Source organism: Myxocyprinus asiaticus, chromosome 47, assembly GCF_019703515.2.
Source record: "Myxocyprinus asiaticus isolate MX2 ecotype Aquarium Trade chromosome 47, UBuf_Myxa_2, whole genome shotgun sequence".
NCBI lineage: Eukaryota > Metazoa > Chordata > Actinopteri > Cypriniformes > Catostomidae > Myxocyprinus > Myxocyprinus asiaticus.
In genome coordinates this window covers 20,136,160-20,159,695 of record NC_059390.1, presented here as the reverse complement: position 1 = coordinate 20,159,695, position 23,536 = coordinate 20,136,160, and the positions used below count along the sequence as shown (strand labels likewise).

Genomic DNA, 23,536 nt, shown 5'->3' with positions numbered 1-23,536 from the left:
ACTGATATGGGTTTTTTAATGGCCAATGCCGATATCCAGAGAGCAGGGTGGCCGATAGGCCAATACAATGCTGATATATCACACAATTTAATATAGTAAATAACAAACATAAAATTGCTAAAAAAAAAAATATAATAATACATTCTTATTTAGCACTATATTTACTCAATTTCACACAAAACTAAAAAATAATATTGTATTTTAAATGGTAGATTCCAGTTTCTTCTGATTTCTGTTTAGTCATCAAATTTTAGTAATTTATTTGCACATGAAGAAACTGTTAATATATTAGGAAGGAAATAATAGTACACACAGTTGTCCATCAACCATGGATGGCATGTACAAGTTAGCAGATGCAGAATCAAACCAATTGTACATACAGTGCTTAGTGAATAAGACATTTACTTTTAGCACACGTGAAGCGCTTTTACCTTGGGCTACATCTGAAAACATTGGCAGCTGACTTGCTACCTTGCTGCCTAATCAGTTGATGGCTTAACTGACATCTGTTTTGAATGAATGGAACTCTTAAGGAATATGGTCTCTGAACAGTTTGAAAATCACCTTATTTTCATCATACCTCCATATACAGGCTCCGGAGGCACATTTTCCTGGTTTCGGACACAGCCTTGAAGTTGCACTCACGCGCTCATACGGATCCAACATGAGCCTCAATCTCCTGACAGTTTAAACGGCCTGGATTGCCTTTTTGGATGGTTACAGAGTGACTGTCATGATTTGTGAATGAGAGGAACTTTTGATCCTGAAGTTTTTGATTCTGGCTGATAGAATACATGCTTCAGAGGAAGTTATTAGATTAGCGCTCGACACTGGATTTCCATGAGGTTTGTGAATGACATCTGTTTAAACGAGATATCTGCATATTTGCAAATGGTATATAATAGAAGTTTTATTGATATTTGCCTTTTATCATTAGAAATGTTACAGGGAACTGTTGAGGAGATAGAGGGAGAATGAAACAGACGAGCACTTTAACATTATGAGCTCAAATGCGTCTGCCGTGGCTCTGATATGCGGACCGTTTAAATGACACTGTTACACACCGGTTTATTATTGTAGTAACACGATGGCACGTAACAACAAAACGAACCGTGGCTGGCTTGTCTCGTTTGGAAGGCTGCGTCCGCTGGAGGTCGCATTTGTCGGCCGCATACGTCATCGAGGTTGTCTCATTTCAGAAAAGTGAGTAGGACACTTCGAATGCAGCCTTCGAATATGACCTTCTTTCACGGGAATTCGGAGGATGCAAGAGGTGTATCCTTCGTGGGCTCTCACAACCCACAATTCTTTGCTTCAACGGAAATGTCTAAAATAAATGACGCCAATTTGCCCGTAAATATGATGTTCAAACACAAGGAATGTTAATTCCCAAGTTTAAGTACCTCAGTAGATGGGTGCAGAGTATATAATGTGTATAATTATATTAACATATAATTAAAATAAAGTATTAGACTAAAAGTACATCTGTAAAATCTATTTTCTTTTCTCTTTACATCATTATAACGCTCCTAAAATTTACCTCATACATTCCCTTCTAAAGGGACATTGTTCCCTTCTCACTCAAAGCGCTCCCACTTGTTAAAGAGTGGCATGCTGTCATAGCAACCATGTTACGTTCTGTTTCCGTTCATCCTACGATGGCCGTCTCGTTTAAACGAGACTTGTTTAAAGGAGGACACTCGGTATACTGCAGCCTTCAAAGGACGAGACCTCCGGAGGACGCATCCTTCCAAACGAGACACAGCCGCTGTCTCTCGTTTGGAAGGCTGCATGCTAGGTAGGTTGCGTCCTTTGAAGGCTGCAGTATACCGAGTGTCCTCCTTTAAACAAATCTTGTTTAAACGAGATGGCCTTCGTAGCAGTGTTGCCAACTACTTTCAATGAAAAGTAGCTAAAGCCTGCAAAAAATTTCACTAAAAGTCACTAGATGACATCATGCGTTAATTAGCATAGTCATGATGTCATCACGTCGTATTTGCATTCTGCCTTGTGTCAGCCCTTTACATCTGTTTGCTTCTCTCCTACTTTGTGCTCACATACTGTATTTTAATACAGATGAATTCCCAATAAAGCTGTTCTCATGTACATATTTGTTCTGTTTCTGTTGTCAGGCAATGGAACGAGTATCTTCACTTGTGCAAGTAATTTTCCACCTGCATGTTTGGACGGATACTTGCCTGACGGTAAATGGAAAGGTGGTTACTTATATATATATTCTTTTTTTGATCATTTTGTTATTTTAATTGCTTTTTCATTTCATTTGGAGTGCAATTTGTATTTAGAAATGTATTTGCCACCCATTAAGACTACATGTTAACCAGTAGTCACTTCCAAGCAATTTCCAAGCTGCTGCTCTGCACTACTAAAATCCTGATTTTATAACATAAGTTAAAGACAACGGCTGTGCTGTGATTGCGGCTATATTTACATGTAAAATGATCACTCAGAGAGAAAGTTAGAAGCGACGGAATGTCTTATTTTTTCCCTCACACAGCGCACAGCCTCTGTCTGTGTAACAGTGAGTGATAAGCAAGAAAAAACAATGGTCAAATTAAATTGTTTAAATTAAAACAAAAGAGGAGCAAACCATACAGATTATTGATTGGTTCTTGGCAACTCTGTTTGCACATGTGCAGCTCATTCACGTCTGTATCAGCTGCCGTGCGGTGAACTGAATGTGCTGCTCCTCTGTCTGCCACTCACTGAATAGAGTAGATGCAGATAGAGGTGTGCCTGCGGCAGGAAAGCAAGACCTCATGCTCGCACTGCAGTACTGGCAACTCTTCCATGGAAAGTAGCTAAGATTTGAACAGAAAATCGCTAGATTTGTCGCTAGGTGCTTTTTAGAAAAAAGTAGCTAAAGGGGTCTGAAAAGTCGCTAAATCTAGCGACAAAGTCACTAAGTTGGCAACACTGCTTAGTAGGACAAACGGAAACGTAACGTAACATGGTTGCTATGACAAAATGCCACTCTTTAACAAGTGGGAGCGCTTTGAGTGAGAAGGGAACAAATTCCCTCTGGAAGGGAATGTATGAGGTACATTTTTGGAGAGTTATAATGATGTAAAGAGAAAAGAAAATAGATTTTACAGGTGTACTTTTAGTCTAATATTTTATTTTAATTATATATTAATATAATTATACATATTATATACTCTGCACCCATCTACTGAGGTACTTCAACTTGGGAATTAACATTCCTTGCGTTTGAACATCATATTTACGGGCAAATTGGCGTCATTTATTTTAGACATTTCCGTTGAAGCAAAGAATTGTGGGTTATGAGTGTCCACAAAGGATACACCTCATGCATCCTCCGAATTCCCATGAAAGAAGGTTGCATTCGAAGGCTGCATTCGAAGTGTCCAACTCGCTTTTATGAAACGAGACAACCTCGATGACGTATGCGGCCGACAAATGCGACCTCCGGAGGACGCATCCTTCCAAACGAGACACAGCCCATGACTGGTCGTTTACAAGTCTCAGTCACTTCACATGCAAGCAGGTGATTTTCAGCGCCCTCAAGAAAAAAATGCCAAAATGGAAAATTTATCGACCGATGCGATAATTAAAAAAGTCAGAATATCGGCCGATTTATCGGCCTCTGCGATATATCGGTCGACCACTAGTGAAGTGCACAGGGTTCGACAGATGTGACACTGACTACCTACTGTTAGCCTTAGTTACACCTAATGCAGGCTAAACAATGTCTCAGATGTTTGAAATTAATATTGCTTTTCTGAGACCCAGTTGATACATTAATGAAACATAAATAACTGTCCTGAGCTATGAAAGAGCAACTTATGTGCAATTAAATTTGCAGTTGAATAGTCTTTAAAAAGCTACATGTGAAGTCTGAGCTAGCATTTTACCATCCAGGCTAACACAGGCTATCAGATGCATTGATAGACGTGATATGCTACATTGACTAGCAACATGAATATCCTTATGCTTCTATTGCATATTTCTGAGTTTGTGGAGGGGTGGTCAGGTGGATTGCTTCTTTGCTGAGGAACGTTTCTGGATCATGAGGCTTGACAGCAGTTTCTGGTGACGCTTGAAAAGTTTTGTATGGTTTTTGGAGTGGTGCGCCACTCTTGTGATGAGATGTGGGCGACAGTTGAGCTGGCAGCCGAACCGAACTTTGGGAAGGTGGAGGAGGATAGGTGGAAAAAAAGATGGATTTTGTGAGCTTTTGTGTGTGTATGCCACAAATATAAATATTGCTAGCGCACACATGCGAAGCTAGACTGTTTCATATGGTGAGTCAGAGGAGTCCTTTATAGACCTACACAAAAAAGCCATAATTACTCACAGAGGGTTGAGAATGTCCATTAGGACATTACTATTTGTATCACGCAGACAAAAGAAAGTTGCACATTTTAGAGCTAAAACAGCAGGACGCAAGAAACCTGCCCACAGGGGGCAACTTTGCGGAAATCAAGTTAAAGTGGTCAGTGAAAAGACCTAGCAAGGATTACAGCCTCCCTTCATTCTAAATGGCAAAATAGCCATTTTAAAATGCAGTTCCCTCTATGCTTGTTAAAACGCAGGTAAAGCACAGCAACTTAACGATAAACTGCTCGTCTTAAACATTTAAATGACATAAAACAGTAATAATGTCTCTGCAGGTCTCTGATAGATTTCAGAGCTCTAATATCTGGAGAAGTTTTTCAAATTATCTCATTTGTCTAGTGAAAAGAAGCTTATTAGCACATATTGTTCTAAAAAGCTAAGATGCGCTACTGCCACCAAACCAATCATACCTTCCTTTTTTAACAATGTAAATACTTGCTCTGTCATTGTCTATATTATGAACTTCCTTTGAATTGAAAGATATTGTTTTGATACTGTGCTAGTGATATTTTCCATCCCCTAAACCTAACCCTCACACAAACCTTTTTGCTTAAAATTTTCATTACATTATGTATTACAGTATGTTTATTAAGCTATTTTCCACATGCTGACTGTTGCCTGGTCCCCACAATGTATGTGATTTAGGGTTGTGCCGATATACGATGATCTTGGGGATCGACGACTGTCAGAGTGATCGTCAATAGCTGATGCCTTTGACAATGTCAAAACGATATTTGGCTCGTTTTCCCATTAATGTATGAAATTATTATTATTAATAGGCTATTATTATTATCAAATTAATATTACCAATGATTTGCCTGTAGACACACAGACATGCACTTGATGAAACAAACTTTATTATATTATTAAGAACAGATGACAGAAAAACCGTCTATGCGCTGTTTGTACAGAGGCGTGCAGTCTCGTGGAACATGTGCATGTAAAACGTTCTCACTCTTTCTTTGTTTCTGTCTTCTGATTTTTTGTTTGTTGCAAGAACATTATCATCTATGAGTGCAGCAAATGATCTCAGACATCTCAGCTCAGGAGGTGCTTTGAGTTCAGTTCGCTTTATTTCCACAGAGCAGTTCATTGTGACCACAACTCTGCAGCCTATACATCTGTGATTAAAACATAAAATAATACAAAAACACGTTCACCTCAAACCATGATTTATATTTCAGTGATTATTATCATAATTCTAAGTATTATTTTTACATTTATAATTGTTTTTATGTCTTCACTTGTGCAAGTAATTTTCCATCTGCATGTTTGGACGGATATTTGCCTGACAGTAAATGGAAAGGTGGTTACTTATATATATAATATTTTTTTGATCATTTTGTTATTTTAATTGCTTTTTCATTTCATTTGGAGTGCAATTTGTATTTAGAAATGTATTTGATAAGTTTTTCTTTTTTTAAATAAATTAATTTAATTTTCAATGCAAAATCACTAAAGCAAGAATATTCACTGATCCCTCAGCCCAGGGGTTGCCGATGTAATATATATATATATTTATATACACTACCGGTCAAAAATTTTGAAACACTTGACTGAAATGTTTCTCATGATCTTAAAAATCTTTTGATCTGAAGGCGTATGTTTAAATGTTTGAAATTAGTTTTGTAGACAAAAATATAATTGTGCCACCATATTAATTTATTTCATTATAAATCTAAAATGTAATAAAAAAAAAAACAAAAGGTTTTGAAATTGATGACTTGGACCAAATAATAAAGAAAAGCAGCCAACAAGTGCCCAGCATATAGATGGGAACTCCTTCAATACTGTTTAAAAAGCATCCCAGGGTGATACCTCAAGAAGTTGGTTGAGAAAATGTCAAGAGTACATTTCTGCAAATTCTAGGCAAAGGGTGACTACTTTGAAGATGCTAAAATATAACACAGTTTTGATTTATTTTGGATTTTGTTTAGTCACAACATAATTCCCATAGTTCCATTTATGTTATTATATAGTTTTACTGACTTTAATATTATTTTAAATGTGAAAAAAATGTATAATAAAGAATGAGTAAGTGTTTCAAAACTTTTGACCGGTATATATATCGTGAAGGAGGGAACAAAATGAATTTATTCACACACATGATGTATTTTCCCAGACAACTAAATACCCGACCATAAGAGAATGCACAGATGAAGTAGGTTCTTTGCCATTGCCCATAACTGATGTAAAGCCATCTTTCAAAAATTTGAACAACAGACATTTTAATTGCACTTAATCTTTGTCCAGTTTCATTTGAATTTTTAGTTAAAATAAATAAAAAATAAAGTTCAAAGTTTTAAATCAGGGTGTCTTGCTTTATTGTGTAGGCTTAACCCTAACCCTGCTTAACGTAAATTACCCCATAGTACCATCTAGCGCCCAACCAGCGGTAACACCATTGTTCGTCGGTTTGAACGTGAACACCACACCCCCCTATCGTCACAGGCTGATGATACCATCCTTGTGAAGACATTTGGTCCCCATATTGAACATGATCACACTACCGAATGTTCCAGTACTCTGACATCGACCCCAGCCATGTACCTAACATCTCTCATTAGACATTTTTGAATCAATTCAAATGTGTATACTTCTTCCTATTGCGTTACTGAGAGCATGTTGCATCAGCAGCCTAAGAGACGTGTTCTTCTGGTCCCATGGAAACCTGGAAGTAATCAATACATAATCAATGACGAGCACGATTCAGAGGTTGCAATTTCCCTCCAAGATTACATTTTTACTGCACTAGTGGTTAGGTTTAGGGTTGGGGTTTGGGTTAAGGTGAAAAGTTCACACATGTACTTTTGCCGCACTCCTTTCCAGGACGCACTCTGTTCTATTTACCCAGCCAAGTGTGGGCCATGACACAAAGCAGTTGAAAAATCCTTACCCAATTACCATTCTGCCAGATGGCACAGCATGGCTTTCATTGCACTCGCTCCAGTGCTCTGTGCATCAAACCTCGCTTCTCTCCCTTCCTTCCTCATCCCTCCCAACTGGTTCACACTTCTCCACCCAAACCTCTACTGCAGCCAGAGCAAAGCTATGGCTCCACACCCTGCCTGTTCCACATAGTAAGACACATGGAGCCTTTCTGGGCATGCTATGCAGTCATTTTGTGCTAGAGTTGCTTCTGATTTGGTTGGACTCCTTGTTTTTCCTTTTTGAGAGATGCGGAGTGTAGTATTTTCTGAGCTGTGACAAGGAGATTCATCACATAGTCTTCGTTGTATGTCAAAGTGACGCCTCAGAATGAAACCACCAAGGTGATAAGTGCTAGTTGTTATGAGAAATGGAGGGCAAGAGAGGATGTTTTGGCCCGTGCTGTTGCACTTTCTTTCATCATGCAGAAATTACAAAAAGTGGCATAAATGCATGCCTTGAATCACAATGAATGTCATTCACTTTGGACTTTGATCTTGGTCGCCTCGCCTGTACATCCCTGTTTAAATCCGGAGCTTAATCAAGCATGTAATCATCAATTACTTTCACTTAACAAGAGCTGACTTCCATTTGCCACCGACGACATAGCCCTGCAATATGTTTATTGCACATTAAAAACAAATGCATGCATAATGCAATCAAGGAATGGCACTGCAGAGTTGCAACCAAGAGAAGAAATTTAATATTCACTCATGCACTCAACCTCAGTGACAAATCGTTATGTGCATCTTCACAAGTTCGATGACGTGTTTGTGTCATTTCTGTGAAATACTTGCAGATGCACCAGCCTCTATGCTCTGGGTGTGAAATGGTGTCATGACAATGTCTCCAATTTCCTTGAGCTTGAATAGTACTTACGTGTGCATATGAATATATGTTCATTACCTTCAAAACATATTCACCCTCTTTGATTAGATATTGTTCTGCTGTGTTTTAAAGACAAGGTTTATAATCATGCATTAAAGTTTCAATATCATTTATTTAACATTTAAGATCAAAGGTTGGGGATTGAGCAGCTACAAATGGGATTTTGAGATGAAGTTGTTAGATTTTTAGGTAGAAGCTGTATAGTGACACCACCTAATTTTGCTGAAATTTTATTAAAATCTAAATGGGGGTGTAAATCTTTCATTCCTAAGAAATTAATGTTCTGGAAAACACATGTTTCTATTAATGTGTTGAATTTTTGTCATTGAAGGAAGAAAAAAAAATCAAAGTTTAAATTTGCAGGTATAATGAACATAATGCGAACAAGGGGGCTATCTGTTTATCCATCCATCCACCTCTCTCTCTCTCTCTCTCTCTCTCTCTCTGTCTGTCTGTCGCTCGCTATCTGTCTGTCTGTCTTTCTGTCTGTCTGTCTGTCTGTCTCATTCTTATGTTGTGTTTGCATGAATAAAACATGCGCTTGTATACAGTTGACTGTACAAAGTGAGTAGACTACAAAGAAACAGCTCAACCAAAATCATTATCTCAGCAGTGAGGTGCATCTCTCAGAAGTAATGAGTCTGGAGAGTAGGAAGGGGCTAATGGTGTGTAATCGTTTGGTCAAACAACGGGTCAGAAGCAGAGAAAGTGAAAGAGAACAAAGAAAAAGGACGCATTTGCTTGAGTCCAAGAAAGAAAGAAATTCTGAAAGAAAAAGCGTCAAGATAAATGCTATGGTTTGGATCAATAATACAAAATCAATGAGATGAGAGACAGAGAGAAAGAGAGAGGAAAAAACATTGGCAACACATTAACCGGCAGAGATTGGATGCTACAGACAATGAACATGAAACTCAACAATCCAACAACCTTTTAACGGCAACAATGAAAACCATGTCTTTAAGTAGCTATTGGTGGCAGATATCTGACTAAATAATGACTCAACCTCATCTAAACAACTTTACAGTAGCCTACTATTTAACACTGTAAATACAAATTGGCATTTCACTTCGTTGATTCACCATAAGAGTTCATTTAGCTTTTTAGCACAACATTATAGTCACACTTTCAGAGAACATTAAAAAAAAAAAACAAAAAAAAAAAACAAAAAAAATTTAATCACTTTCCCAGGAACCAAACCATTTAAATACCAAAAGTGTTTTGTTGGCCCCAGCTTTAGGTAGCTACAAGCTAATGTTATGCAGGAGTTTCTTACACTAAAAGAAGGGTTTTCAATCAAGGTTCAACCATGTACAGATGGGGGCACTTAAATCAGCCACTGCAGAATTTGGACTAACTGTTGTGTTTACACAGGTGAGTTTTCATCTGGTTTTGATGACGGGACTCTTAGTTTTGTGTCTCATTTAAAGATTATGTTCACACAGATGCTCAAATTGTTTTTTCATGGGGATAAAGCAATAATCATAGCAAGGACAATGTTTTGATCTGAAGGGAGAACTAACAATGCAATTATAATAAAATTAAATATAAAAAGTAGAACGGAACACAATTAAAAGCCTGCATGAAAGGAAATAAATAGTTCACTGGTGTTGCATCAAACAATTAACAACACTTTATTGAATTGTATGTTGCTTATCGGACCAATACCAATTAAAGCCTCTAAAGTAAATGCTGCTTCGTTTTTATGATCAAAACAAGTGTTATCTATAAAGAAAGACTACAGGAAATATATGAACATGCAAATTGCGAACTGATGTATTTCAGTGTATGCTGTGCTTTGGACTGCTGGTGATTAGCATAAAAACATTTCTTACTGTCCCAGCATTGTATTAGCATTTGGTTCATGCCATTTTCAGTATGGCATTAAATAGTAACTTGGGAAATGACATATTTACTTGGGCTCTGAAATATGAAGGGATGGGCTGGATGCTAAAGTGAATGTAGCTTTTTCTAGTGGCAGAATAACTGGGGCTTAAGGAATGTACTGGAATGTCAAGGGCAAATTTACAATATGAATGTATTACTCCGCTCTCTTATAGGATGCTATGGGGGATTCAAAATAATTAACGTCCAGGAGACATTACTGCTGCTGCAGGATGCATTGACATGATGGCAAACAGTTAATGCTGATGCACATGTGTGGCATACTGGAAACAAAATGTTCATTATGTTGGCTTGACAAGACCAAATCGAAGTGTCATAGTGCAAATTCAAAAAATCCAACAGTCTCATGACAATTCGTAATAATACATACGAGATGGGAAAATCAGATATCTTGTTACAAAAAGGTACGACTTTTATTTCCATAGAGACCAAATGATAAACAAATAGAAATCGAATCAATACAATACAGGCATTTAATTGTAGCTAGCCTGATATCCAACACTTTATTTAAAAAAAATTACATGTGTGAACACAAACATTATTTTCCTATTAAAATCATGGTTAAGTTTAGGGTTTGGGTAAGGGGTTACACTTTATGGTTGGGTTTTGGTTTGGGTTAGGGGCTATGCTAGACTTGTAAAAATTGTTGGTTTGTTTTATTTTTGTAAAAGTCATACGTTTTTGTTAAAGCCAACTAATACAATTTCATACGATTTTGTCTGTACTATTATTATTATAACTTGTCATGAGACCAGGATGCAAAAAGCCAAGACCAAATATTTCAAGCTACATCCACCAAACTCAACACAGACCTTCAGCCTGTTCCAAGTGTGCAATATCTTTACTAACCAATCTGACTTATGTTTTTCCAATACTGTAGCTCATTATTAAAATGGCTAAAATTGCTTAGACTTCATTAAACATTTCTGACTGTAATTCCTTTGATCCATTAATTCGTCTGTCTGTCCGTCCATCCATTCATCTACACTCAAAAAAAGGTTGTTGTCTGCTTGTTCAGTTTACATAATTAAAATGAGATAAAGCAACACAATCCTTGAACGTTCTGTCCCAACTTGATTTTATTGCGTTCCATTCATTTACATTTTAAAAATTGAAGTTCTTAATCCATTTCTTAATTCTTAATCCATTTGAGTTGGGACTACATGAATACGTTTTGTGGTGTTAGTGTAGCATTCATGAAACTAAGCAGTAAAGTTGAGGTAAAACTACTATAGTACATTGATTTGACTTAATCCAACTAAATTATGTTGGCTCAACAAAACTGACTTAATCTCAAATAAAGACATTAAACTGCTTGTAAAAACTTTCTGAATTTCAATTAAGGGTAATGACATATTTTGGGTGCATCCATTCATCCATCCATCCCTTAATGCTATGTAGATCTTAATGTATTCAAATTGCATAAGGCCTTTGTAATGTTCAAATTTCCAGGAATTTAAAGCCATTTTAAACTTTTAATCTGCATTCACTAAACTTGGCACAGACCTTTAGTTTGTTCTGAGTGTGCTATATATTTTCTAACCAGTCTGACTCAATTGTTTTCCCATTGCTGATAATCAAAATTTCCATCCATCCATCCATCCATCCATCCATATAATCACATTCTTACAAAGACATCCTGGGTGTCATTGCTCAATCTCTTCACCACGCCAATCCAACAAAGAAACAAGAAAATTTGTTGGTAATAAGTTGTGTGTGTCAGAATGAGTATGCGAATAAGTGAAAGAACGAGGGAGAGAATTGAAAGTAAGATAAGAGAAGTAGAGTCGTCTGGTGTCCAGGGGCTGTGCTTAAGTCCCCTGCAGTCCATCTCTAGGGTAATGAAAGTGGAAAAGTTATTAACCTCGCTTTGCTGCGGGGCCACTGCCTCTCTATTTAGCCCATGCACAACCCCCCCCCCCCCCCCCCCCCCCCCACACACACACACACACACACACTCACACTTTTAATTACCTCTCTCTACAGCGAAGGATGACGAGAAACCTCCCAAAATCCACTTTGTTGCTTATAAACTACTCTGGAAAATGGACTCAAGACAGCAAATGCAGAATCACATAAGCTTGGGCTGGGAGCTGATGTTTATGAGTAACCCTCAGGCATCACTCGCTCATCGGCTCACAGCTGCTCTCGTTTAAATGCCGAACAAGTGTAAATAACGGACATTTGGCTCAGATGGGGCAGGGCTGCTGGGGAGAAAGGCTGCATTTGGGAAGCAAGAAGCAATGGATGGGGAGTAAATTCATTCTACAAAACAGGTGCCATTTCTGTCCCATACAATATATGTGTAAACAATTTCCTTAACAACGAATAGTGGACAACAAATTTAACATTATGTTATCTACATACTGTATATACTGTATATATATATATATATATATATATATATATATATATATATATATATATATATTGTTGTTTTTTGTCATGAGGTTGCCTTTTTCTGGCGCTACCCCTCTCCTTTTCATGACTAAGTTAGCAAATCCTCATACTTTGAAAAAAACAAAAGATATGGAAATAAAAGCTAGTATTTTGTCTTCATTCTCTCTCCATGTGTTTTTTTTAGTTATATTAGTTGACATAACATATTGTTAGAAAGACTTGAATTTGTGTCCCAAGGTTATGCATCAACCCTATTACCAACTATTCCATAAATCATAGACTTTCTTGAAAACATCCTTTCAGAAAGTAAACTTTTAAAGGACAAGTAAATCTACTTTTATTATTAATTTATTATGTTTTGTTATTTTTTTCAATAGATAACGGCAAAAATGTCAACCCTGTTATCATGATTTTGTACAGTACACAACTGATAAAGTGGATTTTTGGAGAAATACCAACATTAAATTATCTTTCTATGAAGCCACTTGTAGTTCCATAACATTAAGGCTTGTAATGTCAAATTAAACTGTAAGACTCTCAAACCTGTTACCTGTCCTAAGGCATAAATATGTTCTGACATAATGTACCAGTTTATCTTGAGATGAACAATGCCATTTATTACCACATAAACACATCATTATCTATTAAAATTTATTAAAATATTAAAGTAAATTATGTAAAAAATCACCTTATCAAACTGGAAAAGACACATATCTTGAATGACCCAGCAGAGTTTTCTTTGCATAAGAGTGTGTATTGTGTGCGTGTGTGTGTGTGTTTATTTATTTATTTAATTTTTTAAATGTATCCCCTTTTCTCCCAATTTGGAATGCCCAATTCCCACTACTTAGTAGGTCCTCGTGGTGGCGCGGTTACTCACCTCAGTCCAGGTGGTGGAGGACAAGTCTCAGTTGCCTCCACTTCTGAGACAGTCGATCCGCACATCTTATCACGTGGCTCGTTGTGCATGACACTGCGGAGATTCATAGCGTGGGAGGCTCATGCTACTCTCCACAATCCACGCTTACCATGCGCCCCACTGAGAGCGAGAACCCCTAATCACAACCACGAGGAGGTTACCCCATGTGACTCTACCCTCCCTAGCAACCTGGCCAATTTGGTTGCTTAGGAGACCTGGCCGAAGTCACTCAGCACGCCCTGGATTCTAACTCTCAACTCCAGGGGTGGTATACAGCGTCAATACTTGCTGAGCTACCCAGGCCCCCCTGTGTGTTTATTTATTTATTAGAAGCCAGACTTGTTTATGACCAAAAACACCAATCAGCTAATTCATTAACATGACACCAGTCAAACACTCTTGTCGTTAAATGCTATTAGTCATCTAGTGTAGGCAATGGCCCAAAGCCATGATGTCTGTTGTTTATTTCATTATATTTTATGCTTGTTTTTGGAGTAATTGGACTTGTAGGAGCCCCAAGCCTTATGCACACACACATTTAGTGGTATACAGAGACAGAGAGTGGTGCCTCATATGGAGGTCCTTGGGGAGCCTGGTGTTTGCTGGCGTCATGGCCATTGGCATCAGGCTGAGACTTTAAAAGTGTGTGTCTGTATATACAGTTGGTGTGAAAACTATTGGAGTTCTTGGAAATGTTGGGGGTGGTTAACTCGAGTCATCAGGTCAAATAATAGCTCGGTTCAGCCAACAACTCAATAAACATGCATTCTAAATGAAGATGTGAACATACATGGGTAAACTCCACACATAATAACAATTAAGATTTTCTTAAAATACTAATTACAGAGGTCAGGTACTGTATATTGGAAAAGGATGAATGAATGATCATAACCTTCTTTGACCAGTTTTTCTCAGAGGAAGATTTCTTCTCTCAGATGTTGCTTGTTTATAGGTCAATAGACCCATTGGATATGTTAGTTATGTATGTTTTTTTGAAATATTTAAACTGTCTCCAATGTTTTCAATAAAATTCCTTTGTATTAATAAAAAAATAAAAAATAAATACTCAAATGAGACAGTTGTTGACATATAGTATGAGTATAAAGTTATACACAACATGTGGATAGCATTGTGCTGCTTTTTGGGAGAATTCAATGAGAAATGAGGGAGTATTGAAATATCTTGACTTTTGATTGATGATTTTGCTATCTTTGCAAATCTGAGCACTATATGTGACATGGTCGAGATCTCGTTCTCTACCGAAACTCTAGATGAGACATAAGAGAGTACTGGATTTTTTATTTTGAGGAGAAAAAAGTCCCCATTTGATCGGCATTTGATCTGAATTCTAAAAGAAACTGATATTAAAATGATCTCATTTGTGATTTTTAGGGTCCAGCATTTTCTGATGTTGGGTCTAACAGTCCAACTTCAAGTTATCCTTTAAACAAAACAAATGGCCAGACAGCACTAAAATAAACAGAAAACGAGATAATTCCATAAATTTCCAGAAATGTTAGTATCTTGTCTCACTACTGTATTGAAACTCACAGCTCTCCATTTTGTGCTGTGCCTGCTGCCATTTTACAACACTGAGGTGAACAGACTATGTGGGTTAAAAAAGGATATCTTTCAGACAACAGGAAGGAGGACACAGAAAGAGACGGAGTGAGGGAGAAAAGACAGCAGACAGAACTGGGGAAAGGAAAGGGAAGGGAGAGGGCAGGACCCTTGGGGATAACGGAAAAAAAAATCTCACTTAAAAAGATCAGAAATGACAAGGTGAAGCAGAGCATGATGGGATACCACTCTGTCTGTGTTGTATTTTTGAAGAGCGTCTTATATCGCCAAAGTCAATGCTGTGGAGATAGCAACAAATACATACAGCATAAATCCACAATTAATCCAAATAACATAAACCTACAGGTCACATTTCTACTTTAAAATAGGCAAAATAACCTGTTAAAACAAGCTCTGGACAAATTTGAGTTATCAGAACAGTAATCAAGATTAACAAAATGATCACGTCATACCATATTAAACTGAGAAGAGATAGGTGTTTTATTATTTATATTATTATATTATTACCACATTATTTATCCTCTCACAGTATACACACACACTCAAAACAATGTCAACCTAAAAATGTGTTTAGCGTGGTAACATTGAAATTAACTGGTTTGATTCAGTCAAAAATATTATTTAAAATGTCTGAATAAACTTGACTACATTAGGTCACATCAACAAAACAAATTTTAAGGGTGAGGTTAAATAGTTCCTTAAAGGGATAGTTCACCCAAAAATGAAAATTCTCTCATTATTTACTCCCTCATGATATCCCAGAAGTGTATGACTTTCTTTCTTCTGCAAAACACAAATGATTTTAAGAAGAATATTTCAGCTCTGAAGGTCCTCACAATGCAAGTTAATAGGTACCAGAAAGGATATAAAGACAGAATAAAAGTAATCCATAAGACTCCAGTGGTTAAATTAATATATTGTGAAGCAATATGATAGGTGTGGGTGAGAAACAGATCAATAGTTAAGTCTATTTTTACTAAAAAAATCTACACTTCCACATTCTGTTGTAGTAGTGACTTTCACTTTCACTTTCACATTCAGCCACCTAGTGGTCGGGGCTGGTCAAAGGTGGAGATTTATAGTAAAAAAGGACTTCAATATTGAACTGTTTCTCACCAACACCTGTCATATTGCTTCTGAAGAAATTGATATAACCACTGGAGTCTTAAGGATTACTTTTACAGTATGCTGCCTTTATGTGCCTTTTGGACCTTCTGAGATCTGGTCACCATTCACTTGTATTGTGAGGACAAACAGAGCTGAGATATTCTTCAAAAAAATCTTTGTTTGTGTTGTGCAGAGAAAGAAAGTCATACACATCTGGGGTGAGAAAATGATGAAAGATTTTTCATTTTTGGGTGAACTATTCCTTTAAGGTAAAAATGGAAGGTTACCACTTTTTTTTGCTATGATCGCAAACCCATTAGAGACTTTAAGATGAAAGGACAACAAGCTTCTGTGTTTGTGTGTGTATTAGAATTTACTGGTGCTTACGCTTACGCACCAGTTTGATAAATGTGATGTGTGTACAAGAATTACTCTGTAAGCGCTAAACAGTTCGTAATGACATACAAGGGCAGAGGGCTGATTAAACAACAGCAACTATATGATTACATTTGGAGGTTGCTGTTCTGTGTGTGTGTGTGTGTGTGTGTGTGTGTGTGTGGGCAGGTTTAAGTGGTTTAGGAGGACTTTTTTTTAGGTTACAAACTCGTAATTACAAGGGTATTATGCTATAAATGTGGTTTATGAGCACATTTCTAGTGTCCCCATAATTCAAATCACTTAAAAAACATACTAAACGATGTTTTATTGAAAATGTAAAAATGCAGAAAGCTTTTTGTGAGGGTTAGGTTTAGGGGTGGGGTTAGGGTTAGGGGATAGAATCTATAGTTCATACAGTATAAAAATCATTATGTCTATGGAGAGTCCTCATAATGATATCTGCACTAATATGTGTGTGTGTGTGTGTGTGTGTGTGTAGTCCGGCAAACAACCCCCAACGAGCAACGCTGTCATGGACAGTGCTGTGGGGGGAGGTCCAATTCTGATTGGCTTTTCCCCTCATGGCGTTTGTAACCACCACAGTGGCCAAATGGGGGCTCTGGATGGGTGCGAGGGGCTGGTAACCCCTCCACCTTCAATTAACTACCACTAAACTACGATGTCAAGAACTTATTAAGCTTGTGCCAGAGGCCCCAGGGGGACAGGTGTCTATGACGTCTCCTGGCCAAACCCCATTTGGCGGAGACAGGAGACTGAATTCTTACCCTCTGGGCTCCTCCAGAAACAACAAAAAACCACTTCGGATGGCCACGTGGAATGTTAGAACGCTCACTGCGGAGGAGAGGCTGCCAATCCTCTGTCGGGAGCTGGACCGGTACCGCCTGGATCTCTGTGGTATTCAGGAGGTCCGGTGGACCGGCTCTGACTCCTGCCACCATGAGGGGTGGACAGTCCTCTACTCGGGGTAGGAGACTGCCAAACAACAGGGAGTGGCTCTTCTTCTGAACAAAAGAATGAAGGGGGCATGGGAGCATGGCGGTGAGGTGTGGGAAGCTGTAGGATACTTTGGGCTCACCTTCCCATCAACCAGAGGTGAGGAGTGGTGGTCGTGGTTACTTATGCCCCCACTGAAGATGAACATCTGTGGAGGGAGGCAGGCAAGGCCGATGAGTCAGATGCCTTCTATGACCTCCTGTCATAGGTTCTAGCTAAAGTGGCCCATCGGGATAGAGTCATCTTGTTGAGTGACTTCAATGCCCGAGTTGGCCAGGATGCTGGCACCTGGTCTGGAGTGATTGGAAGGCATGGGCCAGATCAGCTCAATAACAATGGCAGGAGACTGCAAGATGTTTGTGCAGCCCATGGGCTTGTAATTACTAACACACTGTTCTGGCATCAGCACATCCACACTACATCATGGATGCATGCCGGGTCCAAGCAAGAACATCTGCTGGACTACATAGTGATGGAACAGCGGTTGCGGGCACATGTCCTTGACACCAGGACCTACCGTGGAGCTGATCTGACCACTGACCATCGACTTGTCATCTGTAAGATGCGCCTGCCATTCTTCCACTCCGGTGGTGGGTGTACACCCAGGTCCCCATTCAAACCCTTAGTGGCATGGTCTCAGCTAGCTGATGAAAGTTGCAAGCGAGAATTTCATCATCGCTTGCAGCTGGGTTTTGCATCATCCCCCAATCCTCCAGAAGTCGAGGGGAAATGGACGAGGTTTAGGACTGTGGCTTATACAGCTTTAATGGCTGCTTTGGGTACACGGTCCAGACCTCCCCAGAGACCCTGGCTGACAGAGGAGGTTTTAAAGCTGGCTGAGAAAAAGCGACTGGCCCACTCTCATCGGCTACAGCATCCCATGTCGGAGAATGAGGAGGCTTACCACAGCCTTTGCTCAGAGGTTTGGAGAGCCGTGAGGTGCTGCAAGGATGGGTGGTGGTCGCGGGTTGCTGAGGAGATGGAGTCTGCCTCAGTGGCCCATGATCACAAATCGCTCTTTAATTATATCAAAAAAGTAACCTGCAGTGCCACACCTATTACCATCATTAGGGGAAAGAACGGTGATCCAATCTTCGACCCCTAGGAACAGGTTTGCAGATTTACTGAGCATTTCTGTGAGGTCCTGGGGGAGGGGAATCCCTCAGCCAGGAAAACAACATGGGACAAAGTGGGGATGACCAGTGCCTCAAATATTGGAGGAAGAAGTCACCCCCTGTGAGCGGTTGGCTGAGGTGCCATCTGTTGAGGAAGTACTGAAGGCGATCCAGTGTCTGAGACCGGGAAAGGCACCGGGCAGAGATGATCTCCCAGGCAAAATGCTGAGGGAGGGTGGCGTTTGTACACAGACTGCCCTACATGACATCATAACAACAGTCTGGACCACTGGACAGGTTCCGTAGGATTAGAAGGATGCCCTGGTGGTCCCCCTCTTTAAGAAAGGGGACCGCACAGACTGTAACATCTACAGGGGCTTCTCACTCCTCAGTGTGCCGGGAAATGTCCTGGCAAGGATTATTCAATATCGCCTCACTAGGCATGCTGAGTAGAGGCTTGCGGAGACCCAATGCGGTTTCAGGAAAGGGCGGTCCTGCACAGATGCCATATTTCTGTCCGTCTGCTACAGCAGAGGTGTAGGGAATTCCAACAAGACCTACATCTCTGCTTTATTGACCTGGTCAAGGCCTATGATACCATCAGTAGGCCTGGGCTCTGGGTTGTTCTTCGTGCTGTTGGAGTCCCTGACCCTCTGCTCACGATCATTAAGGACCTTCATGATGGTGAGTGTGCCCGGGTAAAACTACGGGGCCGGGAGTCAGAGCCATTCCCCGTACACCTTGGGGTGCGACAGGGATTTCCTCTTGCTCCCACATTATTTAACATCTATTTTGACCACATAGTTCATGAAGCCTTCAATAGCTGTAGGAATTTCCATCTGGTACAGATACAATGGGAGGCTGATCGATGCCCGGGTGCGGTCAAGGGATGGCTCCCTATTGCTCAACCATGTTATGTATGGTGATGATCTGGTAATTGATGCTCACTCAGAGGAGGGGTTGGGGGTGCTGCTGCTGAACCTGGAGCTTGCCACTAAGAGGTGGGGCCTTACCATCATCCCCACCAAAACTAAGCACCTGCCTGGGTATTTTGGACACTCCACCCCCCCAACTCCCAATTGGTGATAGAGCAGTTGTGGAGAGAGTGGAGAGTTTCCCATACCTGGGCAGTGTGCCCATGACCGGCTCTGGTTTAGCAGCGGAGGTCTCACCCTGAATCAGTCGAGCGCCATTTTTCATCGGTTGCGTAACGCTGTGTGGAAGCTACCTGGTCTGTCGCTCCGCACGAAGCTTCAGGTCTTCTCAGCCACGGTCGTTCCCTCCCTTCTCTACGCTTGCAAAACATGGACCCCGTTAATGGAACATCTTCGCCGGTTAGAAATATTTAGGGTGACCTGCCTACGATCCATCCAGGGTTTAACCAGGCTGGATTGTGTGAGGAGCTCACAAATCCTTGAAAGATCTGGACAAAGTCCCATCGGTGAGCTCCTCCGGCAGACAAGGCTGCATTGGCTAGGCCATGTAGCCCGCGTGCCCAGCCACCGCATGCCTAAACAGCTTTTGTTCGGCCGGATTGAGGGTGCTAAATGGGCACAGCACGGGTTAGAGAGGAGATGGAATGATGTGGTACAGGAGGATCTGGAGCTGAGTAGACTTGCCGCTGACTGGTACCAGCGGTGTCAAGATCATGTCTGTGGAGGAGGCTCATGAAGGACGCTACTGGGCAGTTGGAGGCAGTCACCCTCCAACAACAACGGAGGGCAGAGGAGCGACACTCACAACAATGAGCGGAGCGTTGGGTGGCTAAAGCACAGCGAGTTGGCACAGTAGGGGGCACAGGTGGTCCATCAGCCAATCGTCTCAGTCAGTCGACCCGTGGCATCTGGGTCTGCCCCGTGACCTCCTGCCAGCGGGCTTTCGACACTTCACATGGCCTCAAGGTGCACATAGCCTGGCACAAGCGGCGTGGTGACGTCACCGCCACTTAGTGGTGAATGACGGTTGTTGTTGTTGTGTGTGTGTGAAAAGGGAAGGGGAGGGAGTTGGGGGTAGGTGGGTGGGAAGATGAGTAGGAGCAAGGCTGCAAGAGAGAGACAGGGAGAGATTCAGTGCTGCGTGTCAGAACCGTGGATGTGTTCAGGATCTTACAGGCACTGTAAATCACAGGTGAGAAGGGCAGTAAGAAAGAGAGAGAGAGAGAGAGAGAGAGAGAGAGAGAGAGAGAGAGAGAGAGCGAGAGAGAGAAATGATTGGTGTTCCCACTTTTACTTCTCGTTTTATTCTTTATGGGTGGATGTCAGAAGTGATGCAATGTGCGTTAGTAGATTGCTTCTGGATCAAGGGCTTGGTCTCTCTCTCTCTCTCTCGCTGCCCTTCTCACCTGTGATTTACAGTGCCTGTAAGATCCTGTACACCGCTGTAATTGAAAAGGAAAGAATGGGATCGACTAAACACTCAGTGCAAAGGACACCTGACCCTCCCATAATACAGCAATGTCCTGTCTACTTCAGTGGTACTCAGCTGATGATTTCTGAACCCAGATTTACATTAGACATCAAGTGGCAGCCCAACACAGTACCAAAATTGTTCATTCATGATTTTATGGTTAATTACTAGGGTTTTCAATCAATTACAATTTTGAAACAAATTAATGTCATGGCATGCTGATTGAACAAATCACATTTAATCACATATATCAATATTTGCTAATAAAGCCCCCAAATAAAGATAATTTAATAAAAATCAAGATTAGTCGTGGACTCGGACTAAAAAGTGGCCCTGGACTTTGTAACCCAGAGTGGCCCACCAAACCCAGCCCACAACACAACACTCCATAACACACCGGCTCATTGATTAGATTTTCTGGCTCAATTTAAAATTGTTGTGTTAAAAAAAAAAAAGACATTTCTAATGACTGCTAGTCATGACAAGGGGCCCCACAGTGCAAAAAATTGCCATAACTTCAAAACATAATAAACCACTGTAAATGTAATGAGTGGAATTTTTAGAGAATGCACTAAAAAAGCGCAAATAACATGTCTGAAAACTTTTTTCCCAACATATAGAAGTTAGGATAAAATGTACATGAAAGTACAAGGGAAAGTGTGTATTTTAGGTGCTGTGATAAGTCAGTATTTCTTTAAAGTTTTTAAAGATCTTAATCACCTTTCAACTTTTTTCTAGAAGTGCAAATAAAATATTGTCTTAGTTAATATGAGGTTGTGGAAACAACAAGTATAATAATAATATATTATATATGTACTGTATATACAAGATAGGTGTAGAAAGTGTCACACAGCAGCACACTGATGACAGTGCTTAAAATTTCGTGTCAATTACTCACATAACAATGCGTAATTTATTTATTTTTTTATTTGTTTTTTTATAAATTAAAACAAAGTTGGCCAGAATATGTACATATACAGTATAAATATAAACAAATATATATCTGTGTAAAACAAAATAAATATACCTCTTAAAGTGTAGATCTTTGCAGATATTTTTCAGATTAACTGCTCATATTTTCACTCTGTGTGAGTTTGTTGTGTTTTTATATCTGCAGTGTTTTAATTCCTCCCCCAGATTATTCTTAAAAAAAAGTGAAAAGCCCAGTGATTTGACAAGCACTGTTTCTGCTATGCTTTAAAAGAAAGTAAGCCTCAAAGGCTCAAATAGCTACAAAGTAATATTTTTCATGACTTATTTTCTGCATTTTTATCAGGCGTGAGCATTATTCAGCAAGTCACACTTCAGCTCCCTGCGGTGTGAATAAATTATGCAAATTACTATGTTCTGCACATAGCTTTACTGTTTGCAGATTTGATATATGCTGCTGTTATTGTATTTGTTGTAATTTGCAGATCTTTGTCATTTTGTGATTATTCAGAGCTCATTTTATACTTAATCTGTTGTCTTTGTTGTCACCATTTTTGTGATTTGTATGTCAAATAATGAGTTCCACGCAAGGAGTTTATGCGAACATATAAAAATGCGCTATGATTTGTAAGCAATTTCAAAATAAAGTAATTTCAGTTTTGCAAAATAAAAGCCATTGCATTGGCCTTACCTTACAATATTTTTTGAATATTCACTCTGTAATGGGGTCCGCACAGGTATGTTGGAGCCCAAGGCGGCTGCCTATATGGCCTGCAGGATGGGCCGGTACTTGCGCAGCAATGGGCCGGCCCACATTACCCAGCGGCCCACCGGGAAAACGCCCAGTGCTCCCGACGGCCAGTCCTCCCCTGATCAAGATAATTATACATAATAATTAAAATAATTATTCAACTAATATATATATATATATATATATATATATATATATATATATATATATATATATATATATACACTGTATATGTATGTGTGTATATATGCAGTATATTGTTTGAATAATTATATGAAATATTATATATTATTTATATATAAATAAGTTATCCTTATAATATTTATCTTTATTTTATTTTTATTGAAGAAAACTTCCTGTATCTTTTCTTGTTGGCATCAACAATGCCCCTATACAAAGAAGTGGTTTTAGGAGTCAATATATTGTTTATTTTCCCGTAAATAATCCTACAGTCGACAACAATTAATTTTGCACTTGATTTCATCAATCTGTCCTTTTCTCACAGGAGACATTCTTACATTCCATCTGCACTATTTATAATTATATTGTCGGACTATGTTCAAAGGCGTCAGATGGATGCTTTTGGAGCATCTCACTGTTTTTTTAATGTCATAAATGCAGCATTTTTAGGATGCCGTATTAAATTAGTTGAAAAACGCATATCATGATCCCTGCATTTTTCTGTGCTTAACATTATTTTTCCCTGCTTTTTGCAACCCTATGTTACATCAGTTGACATTAGTTCATCAGTATGCATTCTTACCACAGATGTAGCTCTTATCACCCATTCTGCACCCACAGTTTTTAAATCTTTCATTTTTTTGTAGATAAAGAGTG

General features: G+C 39.4%; 1 protein-coding gene across 6 annotated transcripts in view; it reads right to left on the bottom strand.

The window, feature by feature from the left end:
* LOC127436792 (synaptotagmin-1-like) overlaps window positions 1–23,536 on the bottom strand; it is a 316,083-nt gene that overhangs the window by 77,521 nt on the left and 215,026 nt on the right. For 2 of the 6 annotated variants that reach the window (XM_051691178.1, XM_051691181.1), the window contains one exon: window positions 22,640–22,817. The exons of 3 other annotated variants lie outside the window; for them this stretch is intronic. The gene's annotated coding sequence lies outside the window, so the exon portion shown is untranslated. The remainder of the gene's footprint in view (window positions 1–22,639; window positions 22,818–23,536) is intronic. One more of the 6 variants, XM_051691179.1, reaches the window with a different exon arrangement.